Source organism: Pinus tabuliformis, chromosome 4_2 (assembly GCF_031772625.1).
Source record: "Pinus tabuliformis cultivar Carrire ecotype Pingquan chromosome 4_2, CPIR1, whole genome shotgun sequence".
NCBI classification, from domain to species: domain Eukaryota; kingdom Viridiplantae; phylum Streptophyta; class Pinopsida; order Pinales; family Pinaceae; genus Pinus; species Pinus tabuliformis.
Window position 1 is genome coordinate 5943691 of NC_142304.1, and position 13511 is coordinate 5957201.

Consider the following 13511-nt stretch of genomic DNA (forward strand, 5'->3'; position numbering starts at 1 on the left):
CTCCAAGTAACCCAGGCAGGAAAAGGGGTAGGAAAAAACAGAATGAGCTACTAATAGAGTGTGGAAAACTCATGATCAATTCAGGTAAGATAAAAGACCTTACTAGTTACTCATTTACAAATATTTCTTAATGAAGCTAACAACATGGAATATTAGGGGTCTAGGAAGTAAAACGAAACAAAGAAATCTTAGCAATAGAATGAAAGAAGAAAAACCAGATATGATTTTCATCCAGGAAAAAAAATGTTCAGTAGACAAAATAAGAGAGATACATAGAAAATGGCTTATCAAATATGAATATCTAGAAGTTAAAGCAGACAAAGCAACAGGAGGAATTATCACACTTTGGAACCCTCAGAAACTGGGTATCCTAGATGCTGAAGCATCCAGGTTCTATTTGTCAGTGGTCATCCAACCTTTGGGGGACAAGGAAGTTTATTTGCTCACAAATGTTTATGGTCCACAAAAGCTGGAAGATAAACTTAGACTTCTAACCTCATTGGAGGAGTTAAGAGGAAGACATCTGGGTATCCCCTGGATTCTGGGAGGAGACTTCAATATGATCAGGTCTCTATCGAAAAAAAAGGGGGGACCAGATCACTAGGCAGAGATTCTATAGCATTTCAGAATTTCATAAACAACATGAAGCTTGTAGATACAAAGACAAGTAATGGCACATTTACCTGGAATAATAAGAGGGGAGGAGCGTCTCAAGTAGCCTCTAAACTTGACATATTAATTATAACAGAGGACCTCATCCTCACAGGCCATAACTTGGTAGCAATGATACTTCCTTTTGGAGGCTCGGACCACTGGCCTATTCAACTTGAAGCATCCTTTATAGGAACTCCAAGAAATAGACCTTTCAGGTTTGAAAACATTTGGCTTATCCATCCTGACTTCATCAGCAATATTGAAAGATGGTGGACAGAAGATACGCAAGTTCAAGGTGCTAAATGTTCCTTCTACATCAGAGATTGAAACACGTCACAAAGGCTCAAATATTGGAACAAGAATGAATTTGGTAATTTATTCGAAGCCAAATATGTAGCAGAACAAAAACTACAGGAAATTAACCAAACCCTCATTTTAGAGGGCTTCACCGAGGAGAGTAAGGAACAAGCGGACTGTGTTCAACAAGAATGGGAAGGCTTATGCAAGCAAGAGATCTTCTGGAAACAGAAATCGAGGGTACAATGGTTAAAAGAAGGAGAAAGGAATACAAGGTTTTTTCACAAATCTACCATGGATCATAGGTCGCATAACAGGATTTCAAAAATCAAAGATACTCAAGGAAAACAGTTCACTACACCCCAAGAAATAGAAACTATTCTTGTTTACCATTTCCAAGGCATAGCCTCATAGACAGATCTCAATTTATCAAGGACTTCACAAAGCACATTCTTAAGCTAGTGACAAGAGAAGACAATTATAATCTTAACAGGCCAGTGAATGAAGAGGAAATCAGCGAAGTCATCAAAGAAATGCAAAATGGGAAAGCTCCAGGTCCGGATGGTTTCAACGTTGACTTCTTCAAAGCATGCTAGGAAATAGTCAAGCAAGATATCCTCGATGTGGTGGAGGACTCAAGGAAAAACAAAACTGTTTTGAAGGCGCTCAACACCTCTTTCATAGCCCTGATTCCAAAGCAAGAGAATGCTATCACACCAGACAGATTTAGACCCATAGCATTATGCAACGTGGTGTATAAAATTATTTCAAAAGTAATTGTGAATATACTTAAGCCCCTGATCCCAACTCTAGTGTCTGAGGAGCAAACTGGATATGTGGAAGGCAGGAAAATTCTTAATAACATCATTCAAGCTCACGAGGTGATTCACTCACTTAAGAGCAATAAGCAGGCAGGTATGATCATTCAGCTTGACCTAGAAAAGGCTTATGATAAGCTGAGCTGGGCTTACATCAAGGAAGCACTGATAGCATATGGCTTTGACCATAACTGGATAAGATGGGTAATGGCCCTTGTAACCACCCCAAGTTTTTCAATCCTGCTAAATGGCTCACCATCCAAGACCTTTAAGCCCTTGAGAGGACTCAAACAAGGAGATCCACTCTCACCCTTCCTCTTTATTCTCATGATGGAAGGGCTAGGCAATGCGATTAAATATGCCAAAGGAGAAGGCAAAATCCGGGGTCTCAAACTCACATTAAATGGGGATGCCTTGACCCATCAACAATTTGTGGACGATACCATGTCACAGGGTACACCTACAGTCAAGGAAGCTCAAGTCTTCAAACAAATCCTTAACAACTTTGCTTTGGCTGCGGGGACAGAGGTAAGCCTAAGCAAATAAAAAATTTTATTTTTTAATACTGATATTTCTATTCAAAGAAACCTTACCAGAATTCTAGGCTTCCAAAGAGATATGCTACCCTCTAGATATTTGGGAGTACCTTTTACAGACAAACCTCTAAGCAAGGCATTTTGGGAGCCGGTTACTAATAAACTACATGACAAAATCCGGAAATGGACTAACAGGTCTTTGAATATAGCAGGACGGCTAGTGCTTACAAAAGCTATCCTACAAATTGTCCCCATCTTCATGCTATCAGTCCTTCCAGCTCCTAAAGGAGTAATGCAACACATCAGAAATATCCAAAGGGATTTTCTTTGGGGCAAAGGGGAAGAAAAAAAGAAATGGGCTTTGGTAGCCTGGGATAAAATATGTAAGCCAAAGATACATGGAGGTTTGGGACTTACTGACCCTAAAACCCTAAACAAAGTCTTGGGGGCAAAAATTTGGTGGAGATGGCTAAAAAAATCAGTTTCCCCTTGGGCCAAAGTATGGAAACAGAAATATGCAAGCAATTGGCAAGAAAGGGATTACATTAGGATGTCTGGGCTCATCAAAGGCTCCCACATTTGGAACAAAGCTTGGGAGAATAGAACCATAGTTCAAAAACACAGTTTCTAGGAGATCAAAGATAGAAACCTTTATTGGTTTTGGGAGGATAATTGGCCACAGGAACCCAAATTGCTAAAAGAAGAATTTGTCAATATCAAGAATGAAACTGACAACAAAGGGATGCTCAAAGTAAATGAGTTTTGGGATCAGGAAAGAAGTGATGGAAAATGGAAGAACCTAGGTTACAGTGATGACTCCCCATTGAAATCCCAGGCAGAAGCTCTTACAGTCATCTTGGAACAGAGAAAGATTTTGAAATCAACATCTTTAGACCAACTAAGATGGGGCAAAAACAATGAAGGCAACTTTAACCTCAAAGAGGCCAAACGAATAGCCATGGGGTTCGACTTCCCAAATCTTGATAAGGTATGGAAGGACCTATGGCAAAACCAAAACTGGATGAAAATTAAACTATTCATGTGGTTAGTGCAGCGTAAAAAAATACTTACTTGGGAAAACCTCAGGAAAAGAGGGGTCGCTGGTCCATCTAGGTGCCAGCGATGTGAATCACAAGAAGAAACTATGGAACACTGTCTCAACCTATGCCCATTCACCTCCACCTTATGGAATTAAGTGGCTTCAATATTTGGACAAACAAGCATGAACATTGGCAGCATCACCAGTACTTTGAAGAATTGGCGGAAAAATATCTCTGCAAATAAAATAATCAACAAAGCATGGGATTTGGTTCTAGGCTTTATAATCTGGGATGTCTGGAAAGAGCGCAACAATAGAATTTTCAAGAACAAGATTGGGTCACCCCAGAGCATCATGACTCAGATCATAAGACAGCTCAAAGAGACTGTAGGAACCCTTTTAAGAAGCCTACCTGATAACTAGCCTCAATATCAGGATGAGCGGATACTTCTAAATTTGGGACTGCAAGGACTTTTACCCTAGGGCACAAACAAGAAAGTAGGTCATATAAAAGCTGATAAGGAATTCTGGCATCCTCCACCTCAAGGTTTTATGAAATGCAATATGAATGGAGCCTCAAAAGGAAACCCTAGTATGGCTGGTTATGGAGGAGTCATATGAGATGAAAGGGGTATCATAAAAACCATCTTTCACTGTCATTTGGGGAAGGCCACCAATAATATGGTAGAGCTCATGGCCATGGAACATTGCCTAGAAATCTTGAGGGACTCAAATTTACATAACATCATAATTGAAGCTGATTCTGAATTGATAATTAATTCGGTCAAGAAAATTGGTCATGGCTCAGCACCAGAAAAGGTGCCGAGACATTGGAGGTTGTTGCAAGTCTATCAACGTATTCAATCCCACCTACAAAACATGAGAACCCTTAGTTTTATCCATGTGCGCAGAACAACCAACAAATTAGCAGATATTTTGGCAAACAAAGGCGTGCTCTACTCCAAAAGCAATATAAGATATGACTGGATAGGGGTTCCCCAAGGACATTTGAGGGAAGAATGTTCCAGACATGTGACTTTAGATAGAGAGCTCTATCAGAGCAAGGAAAATAAGTAGGATGAAGACTGAGGGAGACAAAGGAATTTGGGTCCACATGGGGAAGCAGTATATGGCAAAGTGCGAGCAGGAGGTCAGGGACCCCTCCAAAGTCTGCATTTGGCCTTCGGGCCGGAATTTGCTCCTGGAACTATATAAACTAATGGTTCTCAGGCCGGAAAATATAAATATAAACAGGATTAGTTGGGCCAAGGATACATTTATGGACCCTAATTACATTAAGATTAGAATATGGACCCTAATTACATTAATTAATTGGGACAAGGATTCATATAAAAGGGCAGCAGGTCGGCGAAATCGCAGCAATCCCATGCATTTCGCGTGGATAACAGCAAGAAAGTTAACCAGAAGATCGGACCTAAAATTACTTAGGCGGAATATTAATCCAGCTTCGGGTCCGATTCGGTGGTTAAATACCGTGCTAGTCGCACAGCCTCATCGAGATCACGTGAATATGGAGGATTTCGGGCAAGTAAAGTGCTCGAGGGATATCTCCCCAAACAGACCCGAAATAATAGTTAATTCAGTTCATTGGGCTCATCGGGTCCGAGTTAGAGGTTATGGGGTGGGCATGTTTGCCACCCGAAATGCTTTGCAACCGTTAGATCTGTGGAGGTAGATCACACAATCTACAGAGAGCTTTGTGTAATGTATTGTGGGCCCTCAGCATTGTAATGTAACAAAGGTTATGGTTATGTGGGCTTGACATTTATGTGGGCCACACCTCCTTTGTTTTGATGTACATTATGTATCTTTTTTAGATAAATGAAAAGAAGGAACCACTCTCGCTTGAGAAAAAAAAACTATTCAAAACCCCAGCTTTTGTACTTGAGAATTCTAAGAGAGAGGAGAGTTTCCTTCAAAAACCTCCACCTTTAGAATTTTTTTATGTCAGCAAGGTTCTATGATTCAATATTATGTTTCAAATCACTCCAAGCATCAAGTTCCACATGCTATGTTGGGAAAACTTTAAACATTGAGTTCCATCAAGAAATAGAACTAATCAAATTTGTTTTTCCTTTTGTCACCTTGACCTCTTTTATTTCTGTTATTTATATGTCTATAAGATCCTTGAATTATGATATCAAAATTTTGGTAAATTTATTTGAAAATAAGATCTTACAAGACTTTCATATCTTTGGGTAGAAGAATTTTTTTAACTTTTCATTTTGTAAAGATAAGGTTAAGATATCAAAATTTTAAAAAATATGGACCGAATTAGTAATAAGGATATTTTATTGTGTATTTCAAATTTTAAAATGAAGTATAATTTAGTTGTTTGTATTCCCTTAACTCCTCAAATTTTCGAAGAATTGTGATTTCACCCATAGGCATTAAACCTAGATGATTTAATATTTTATAATTTGTCATTTGAAAGACCTTTATATTCTTTTAAATATACGTACTTTGTGGCCTAACCCTAGATGATATGATATTTTTATAATCTTTCATTTGAGAGACCTCTTTTTTCTTTCATATATAAAGTACTATGTCAATTGGTTGTTAAGCTGGCAAGTATTCTAAAACATGTTGACCAAAAGACTCTTTTTGAAAAGAGATGATCGATTTTCTGCTAAATAAATTGTTTATGCATTTTGTGGTTTCACTGGATCGACCCATCTCTAATTCATGATGATTTTTTTCATAGGGGAAAACATTATATTCTATAATAGAATCGTGTTTTAACACTTGTAAGGAAAATTGAATTTATCTCCTTGTTAGACTAGACTGTCAAGGAAAGGCATAGGATTAAGAAGCCTTCGCATACCACATTGAGATAAAAAAAAGTCATGAAAAAAAGACTTCTATCAAATATTTGACGGCACAGACTAGTCATTTAATATTCAACTCCTATCAATCAACGTAATCGTTGGATAATCAACGCCAAAATTGACGGAAAGAAGCATCGGTCATTTGACAATCCCGTCAGACAGAACTTTTATCCGTTGAATATCAAACATGTCATCGTCAGCCTACATGCCCCAAACCAACGGAACAAGGCGTCTAATATTCAAAACTCTCATTGAACTAATTCAACTTGACATCAGTTATCCACACTGATACGTCAAACGAGCCACTCAAGACCAATGGAAGGGAATGTTAGAACGATAACACTCATGTCGCATAATTTAGGTATATCGTCAATTATACGACGCATAAAAGTCAGTTTTCCCCTTCAGACAAAACTAACTAATCGTCAAATATCCGACAGCCAATTGTCGCAGTTTTTCATGTTTGGGGCAATAAAATGCAATGCAAGACCTGTCGGATATTCAACGTTTGGTGCATCGGATATCCAACATTTTATAGCGTCGCAAAGCCAACTTCAAACATCAAATTTTTTATGACAATTTCAGCCTTTTTTGTGTCAGATAATCAACATTCGTACCTTCAAATATCCAACATTAACTAAACTATCAACTATTCGACAAAATGCCATCGACGAGTTGATTAGCACCAATGTGTCAAACAGTCGACACCAATAAGTCACATATCCAACTAATAGTTGTCAATTTTGGCCCCATTTGTACAAATGATAGTAGCGCTCTACAGAAGTGCGTAGATAGGGCTTGCAGCACTACTAACTGACCTTTATACATTGGGGATAGCATGGAAGATGTTATCACAAAAATCCACCCTGATAGGCTGCTGATTAGGAAGACTTTGAGTAACTATTTCAAACCAACTTTTGGCTAAGGCTTAGCCTCCCCAACCTGAGAGGGCTCTCTCACAAGATTAAAGATTTTTGATAATGAATTAGATGGCTAACTCTATGAAACAAGTGAAGAAATATGAATGGTTGAACATGATCAGTAAGCATCCATTGGGCTTATGGAGTCAATAAATGCTTCAGTATGACAATAAAATTAGCTTTACATGGAAGTCAGGGCATCTAGAATTCAACATATGAAGGGTACATCAGTAGCATAAAGGAAAACATAGTCTACAAATGTATGAAGGAAGTTAGAGCATAACCAATGAATTCTAAGTATCATACATTCATACTACTGCAAATAAGGAGATAAGGACAAACATAAACAAGCCACCATTGCACCATTGAACTCTTTCTGAATCCTGAGAAGTAAAGCCAAAGTCTGCATTCATAAAAACATAATCTTCTAGAATGGCACAATATGAGTCTTTCTCTCAAAATTTCCAACTTTTTGTACATTAGATCTTCTCCTATATATAGAGCTCTTTACATGACTTAGATTCCTCCTCTAGGATGAGGAAAATTCGAATTCTACCTGACCTGACACATATTGACACTTAAAACTAACTATTAAATGCAAATGACAACTAACTAGTAGTCCTAGAGACCTAAAACAATTAGGAGTGTAACTCCTCATTATGATTAAAACAACCTTATCTAGGAATTAAACACTCCTTTTGACACCTATAACTCCATGAATTCGAATTTGATGATGCTCATAACCCTCCAGCTAGCCCTTGATGACTCATCCTTTTACTGTTCCTAGAAACTAGGAGACTGTTCCTTACTCTGTTCTGGCTGAAAAATAGGTCTTGGGACAGAGCTCATATATTTTCATAAAAAATGTATTTGGAAAAACTGAAGGAGGCTTTTGTGAACCAATCCGTGCTGAACAAAAACATCTCTTGGTTTTTTTAAACACCTTTCCTACCGCCCAGAATGTGTCTTTGAAAAACAGGTGTAAAACAGAGAAATATGCTTGTGAAAAACTGCACCTACAGCAGTTTCGTAGCGCAAGTTTGGTCCTTCATTTCTCCCAGATCATAATGGATTTGAAGAAAGTAGAAGAGGTTTTTGTACTTAAGTATCTTAGGAATGAAAACCTCTTTCACTTTTTAGAGAGGAGTTTTCAACTGCTCAGAAACTCTTCTAGAAGTTGACTGGTAAAAACAAGAAGACAGTTTGACTGATAAAGTTTGGAGTTCAAAAATGTCTCTCCTCTACTTGTTTTGCCCTTGCTGAATGTTGACACCTTTTAAATGATCCTTTGTAGAGATTCCCCTTCAAGAAGATTTGCCTTTGTCTTTCAACATTGGTCCATGAAATCATAATGTGCAGCTACAGCAGTTTCGTAGCGCGCTACGAAACTGCTGTGTAATTTTAAAAACACAGCTTGAGGCCAAAAATTCAACTCTCTTGATCTTTCCTTTGCTTGAAATGGCCTTTCCATCTGCCATGAAGTTGTTCAAAACTAAAAACAAGACACCATTCTTTTAAGGTAAGCATCAAAAGGTAATTTGACAAAAATTAGGACTTAGCCTTACTTGCTGTGTGATTTCTTTAGCTAAGGAAATCCTTCCTGGTTATTCTTCTTTGTACCGTTTCACCTGTGAATTGTTCTTGTATCTTTTCTTTGATCTGACCTTTCCCTTTTTTAGCCTGCTGGGGTGTGTCTTGAATTACTAATGGTCTTGTGGGCTCCTTTCTTTCTGTATACTCCTCCATGGAATTCCTGCAACGTGAATATTAAAGAAGCCCGCACCATCTCAATTTCGATCACTACCTCGCTTGCAATGGATAAGGAAAGCTGCCTCGCTTGATCTTCAAAGAATTCAAATTGAACACCTGTCAATGTGCTCCTCATGCATGAACCCAAACCTAAATCATAACTGTGAATACTTGGCTCTTTTTGAAGCTTGCAACCTAAGCGTACCAAGACACCTAACGACTCTAACGATGAGGATGAATGGCTACATGTGATAGGCATGGTTCAATGACTGACACATGGTGATGAAAATTTAACGAATTTTGATGGGAAAGACAGTTAGACAAGATCTGGCACAAATCCCTGATTTCATAGCGCAACCAGTGTAAATTATGTGTTTTGCGCTACGAAATCTCCTAGTTACGAAACTGTCTAGGTGTTTTCGTAGCGCACATAGTGTATTTTTGTGAGTTTGCGCTACAAAAACTCCTAGTTGATTTCGAAATGCATGTAATTTTTGAAACAGCCTTAACACATGACACTTTGAATAAATGTGGGACCAATGGTGGGTAAAACAAGATTGTTGACCATATTTAACAAAGGGAACAAGACTCCTAGGACTTAGACACTAAAGCAAACATGGAAAAACTAAACCCAGACTAACACCTAACCTTTACAATCAAACTGATGTGAACAATTTAGAAATTGCTTCTTAAGTGATAACAGAAGAGTTCTCCAAATGGATCATGTTGGGTGTCCATATGGAGCAACATGAGTTGGGCATCAAGCAACATCAACATAGTAGACTTATTCCATGTGCAGGTATTCATGCATTATATCCTTCCCACGGGATGGATTGGCAAGAGATTATGAGTTGGTACTCTATTGATAGGATGATTCTCAGGAGGATACTCTTTGCCAAGGGCATATCACAGCATGGGCCCTTAGCCACAGACAATGATGGAGGGCTGAGTTGGTATCATAACCCACAAGTCCCACAACTTAGGTGGCATTTGGATCCAGGTGGATCTATTGATGGTAGGATTGGTTGGAGGATTGTTTGGGATCCAGGTATCGAAAGATCCATTCATGTTCATTTAGCAGGGAAGCATAGGGTAACACAATGGTTTGTATGAGATCTTCATATTAGTGTATAGATGCGTCTACTATGGATAGATGTGGATTGCTTGAAGGCAAGCAATCTTGGGAAGAGAGGATTTGTAATATTCCATTTTCTTGATATAGTCAAAATGGACGGAATATGCCCATGGTATTTACCATTTTATTTGTCCATGGTTTCTGCCTATGGTATTTGCTTTTGTTTTCTGGGAAAACAATAAAATAAGGTTTCTAGAGAGTCCATCAAGCCTATAAAAGGGGATAGAAGCTAGGCATTTGGATCATCCTAAGTTGTCTATCTATTTTGTCTTTGTTGAGAACTTGGTGAGGCTAATTCTAAAGTGAGCTCAGGGACGAAAACCCTGTGGATGTAATTTATCTGGTGGATCCATCCAAGGTCCACGATTGTGCTTCATTGTTTTTTATTTCTCATTTGATGAGCAGCCTTGCATGCCATTAGCAAGGGTTTTATATGTTAAACATTATGGCATGTATTATTTGCAATGATTAAGCAGATAAAGTGATTGTGTTTCTAAATCCGTCGTGTTTTTTTTGTTCTGGATGAGAACACTGAAGTATGCCAGATCAATTAAAAATTTGGACGTTTGGGATCTTACACTTCCTTAAAAACAACTTCCTTAAAAACAAACTTATCCATGATGCAATTGGGACAACACGATTTACATTGTTTTTTATGAGAACACTAAAGTATGCCAGATCAATTAAAAATTTGGACGTTTGGGATCTTACACTTCCTTAAAAACAAACTTATCCATGATGCAATTGGGACAACACACGATTTACATTCTATTTAGGTTTAAAAACAAGAAGCTCTGATACTGAAAATGGATGGTTTTTTTGCGGATTAGATTGGACTTATTTGCTACAGATTGGATTATGAGGTGTGTGACCAATGTAAATTATCCTGGTTTGATCAATGGTTCCCCTACTAAGTTGTTCAAGCGTTCTAGGGCATTGCAAGTTTAATATCCCAATAGCATCTAAAATAGCTTGCGAGTCTTGAATTGCCGATGTAATTATCAGAATATCGTCACCATTCTCTGAACCAAATGCAACTTTTCTGCCCAAATTTAAAAGTTGGCCATTGCAATTTTCCGTATGCCAATTGGGTTGAGTGACAAAACAATTAATTGGATTAGAGGCGTAGGCGTTCGATTTGGTCTAGAAACTTGGTGGGTGTCAGTTGCCAAGGGCGGTTCAAAGTTCAAATCACGAGATTGCACATTGATGCAGATAATATATGTGAATTTATAAACAAATGATGCAAGTGGCCTAATATTTTGTTTTCCCTTTTTCTTATTTAATGATCTAGGCTGAGTCGAGGCCAGCGTCAATGGAAGAACGACTGCCCAATTATAAGATTCTGTGGTCAAGATTGTGTAAGGTTTGGTAAAACCTGGAAAGCGGTCACATACTTACTTCCAAAATCTTGATCTACTAGTCTAAAAGGTTCAATTCTGCAAATCTACGATGTCTTCCACATAAATCTGGAGCATCATGAGTTGTTCTCGGCTCCAGCCTTGTTATATTTGAGTTCCTTCGGGCTGCTCCCTGCGTCTTTACCTGCTATACTCATTTTTTTCATTTTTCAAAAATTATAATTTTTATGAAAGCAAATCAAAAAATTTTGAACATGTAGTTTGAGGAATCTCAGATAAAATCTAAAGGGAAAAAAAGACTAATCTTGCAACAAAACATCCTTTCTTTGTTAAAATTTTGTAAACAAGTGAGAAATTTAATTGATCTATGATAATTAAAAAAAACCAATGACATGCATAATTCAGAATTGGATTAAAATCCATAAGCAATATCATTCAAGAATGCACATAACTTATAGTTAAAATGTGATCATAATTCGAAATTAAAAGTCACATATATTATAGTTTAAAAAATATCTTAATTGAAATTGAAATTGCTCTCTGAATCTGTAATAGGAAAGAGAGTTTTCTTACTAAAAGATTAGTTTAATTTCATTCTAATAATCCCATTACATAATGCAAATTCCCTGTTAATTAGTCATTATTAATGTTCATCAAAATAAGTCTCAGGGCATAGAGTAGACGGTGATGGGGTGTTCTGTTAAGGCACTCCATGGTGTAAAGGTCACTGGTTCAAAACTCCATGGGAAAAAATCCAGTCACACTAAAGGTTGGTGTGGCTCAGGTGGGTGCGATCCCTGGGTGATATTTACGGCTTAAATACCCCTAAATCATTGCTACTCAAGCCACAGATTGGTAATATTTACAGTTTAAATATCCCTGAATCACGGCTACTCAAGCCACAGATTGGTGATATTTATGGCTTAAATACCCCTAAATCATGGCTACTCAAGCCACAGATTGGTGATATTTACGGCTTAAATACCCCTGAATCACATGAATCATGGCTACTCAAGCCACAGATTGGTGATATTTATGGCTTAAATACCCCTAAATCATGGCTACTCAAGCCACAGATTGGTGATATTTACGGCTTAAATACCCCTGAATCACGGCTACTCAAGCCACAAATGGGTGATATTTATGGCTTCAATGACACTGAATCACAGCTACTCAAGCCACAGATTAGTCGTGTCAGTCATCTTACAACTCACATAAACTAACAAACAAAATAGACCTCAAACGGAAAAAATAGAATCGATTATGATCAAACAAATTATGTGCAGTTCCTCTTCTTATTCACTCGGAAATGACGAATTACGCACAGATATTGATGATGGTGCCAGAAGAAATCTACATGTCAATGTCAATGAGAACACCTGATGCCTGCTTTGCCCGTCCTTTGAATATTATTTTTAGGCCCATGTCAGCATTAACAATTAAAAATGAAATTTGAGGTTGCTTTAAAGTTTTAAACCCAAGTCGTTAACGTGGCTGATTAGGTATAATCTGCTCATTTACATATACAATTTTGTCATTATTAAGGTCTAGCAATTACCGTCGTTGGCCTTGTGGTCCAGCAGGGCGTCGAATTAAAGCTGGATTTTGCCAACGATTTCATTGCTTCTAAAACTTCCGAACTCAAACAAAATGAACCCGTACTCCTTTTGAATTCAAACAAACAAAGTTAACTTAATGCCCCTCGTAGACTGACAGTTGTTTTGAAAAGCCCAATTTGCCAAGAGACTTTTATGGAAGTTGCATCCCGAAATTGAAACAGTAGTCATAGTATCTACTCCTATGAAAGAAACTTTAGTCATAAACATCTAGCAGATTTCAAGACATGTCACACACTCTCAAATGTATCAACAATGTTGGTTTGAATGTTAGGATTTAGTGTTTCTTCAACAAATTCCCACAGCGTTGCAAAACATATAACACATTTAACAAAAGATCTCTTAGACATTGAACATCACGAAAATGATGATGAAACTAAATTCAATTGCTAGACAAAATATGGAAGCTTTTGAAGAAAAAGTTATGGAGAAAGATTCAACTTTTGTTACAACTCTTCAATAAGCAGCAATGGTTCCTACATTTCTACTATCATAGATAGGCATCAGAACATTTCGACTTGAGGTGCAAACATTTTT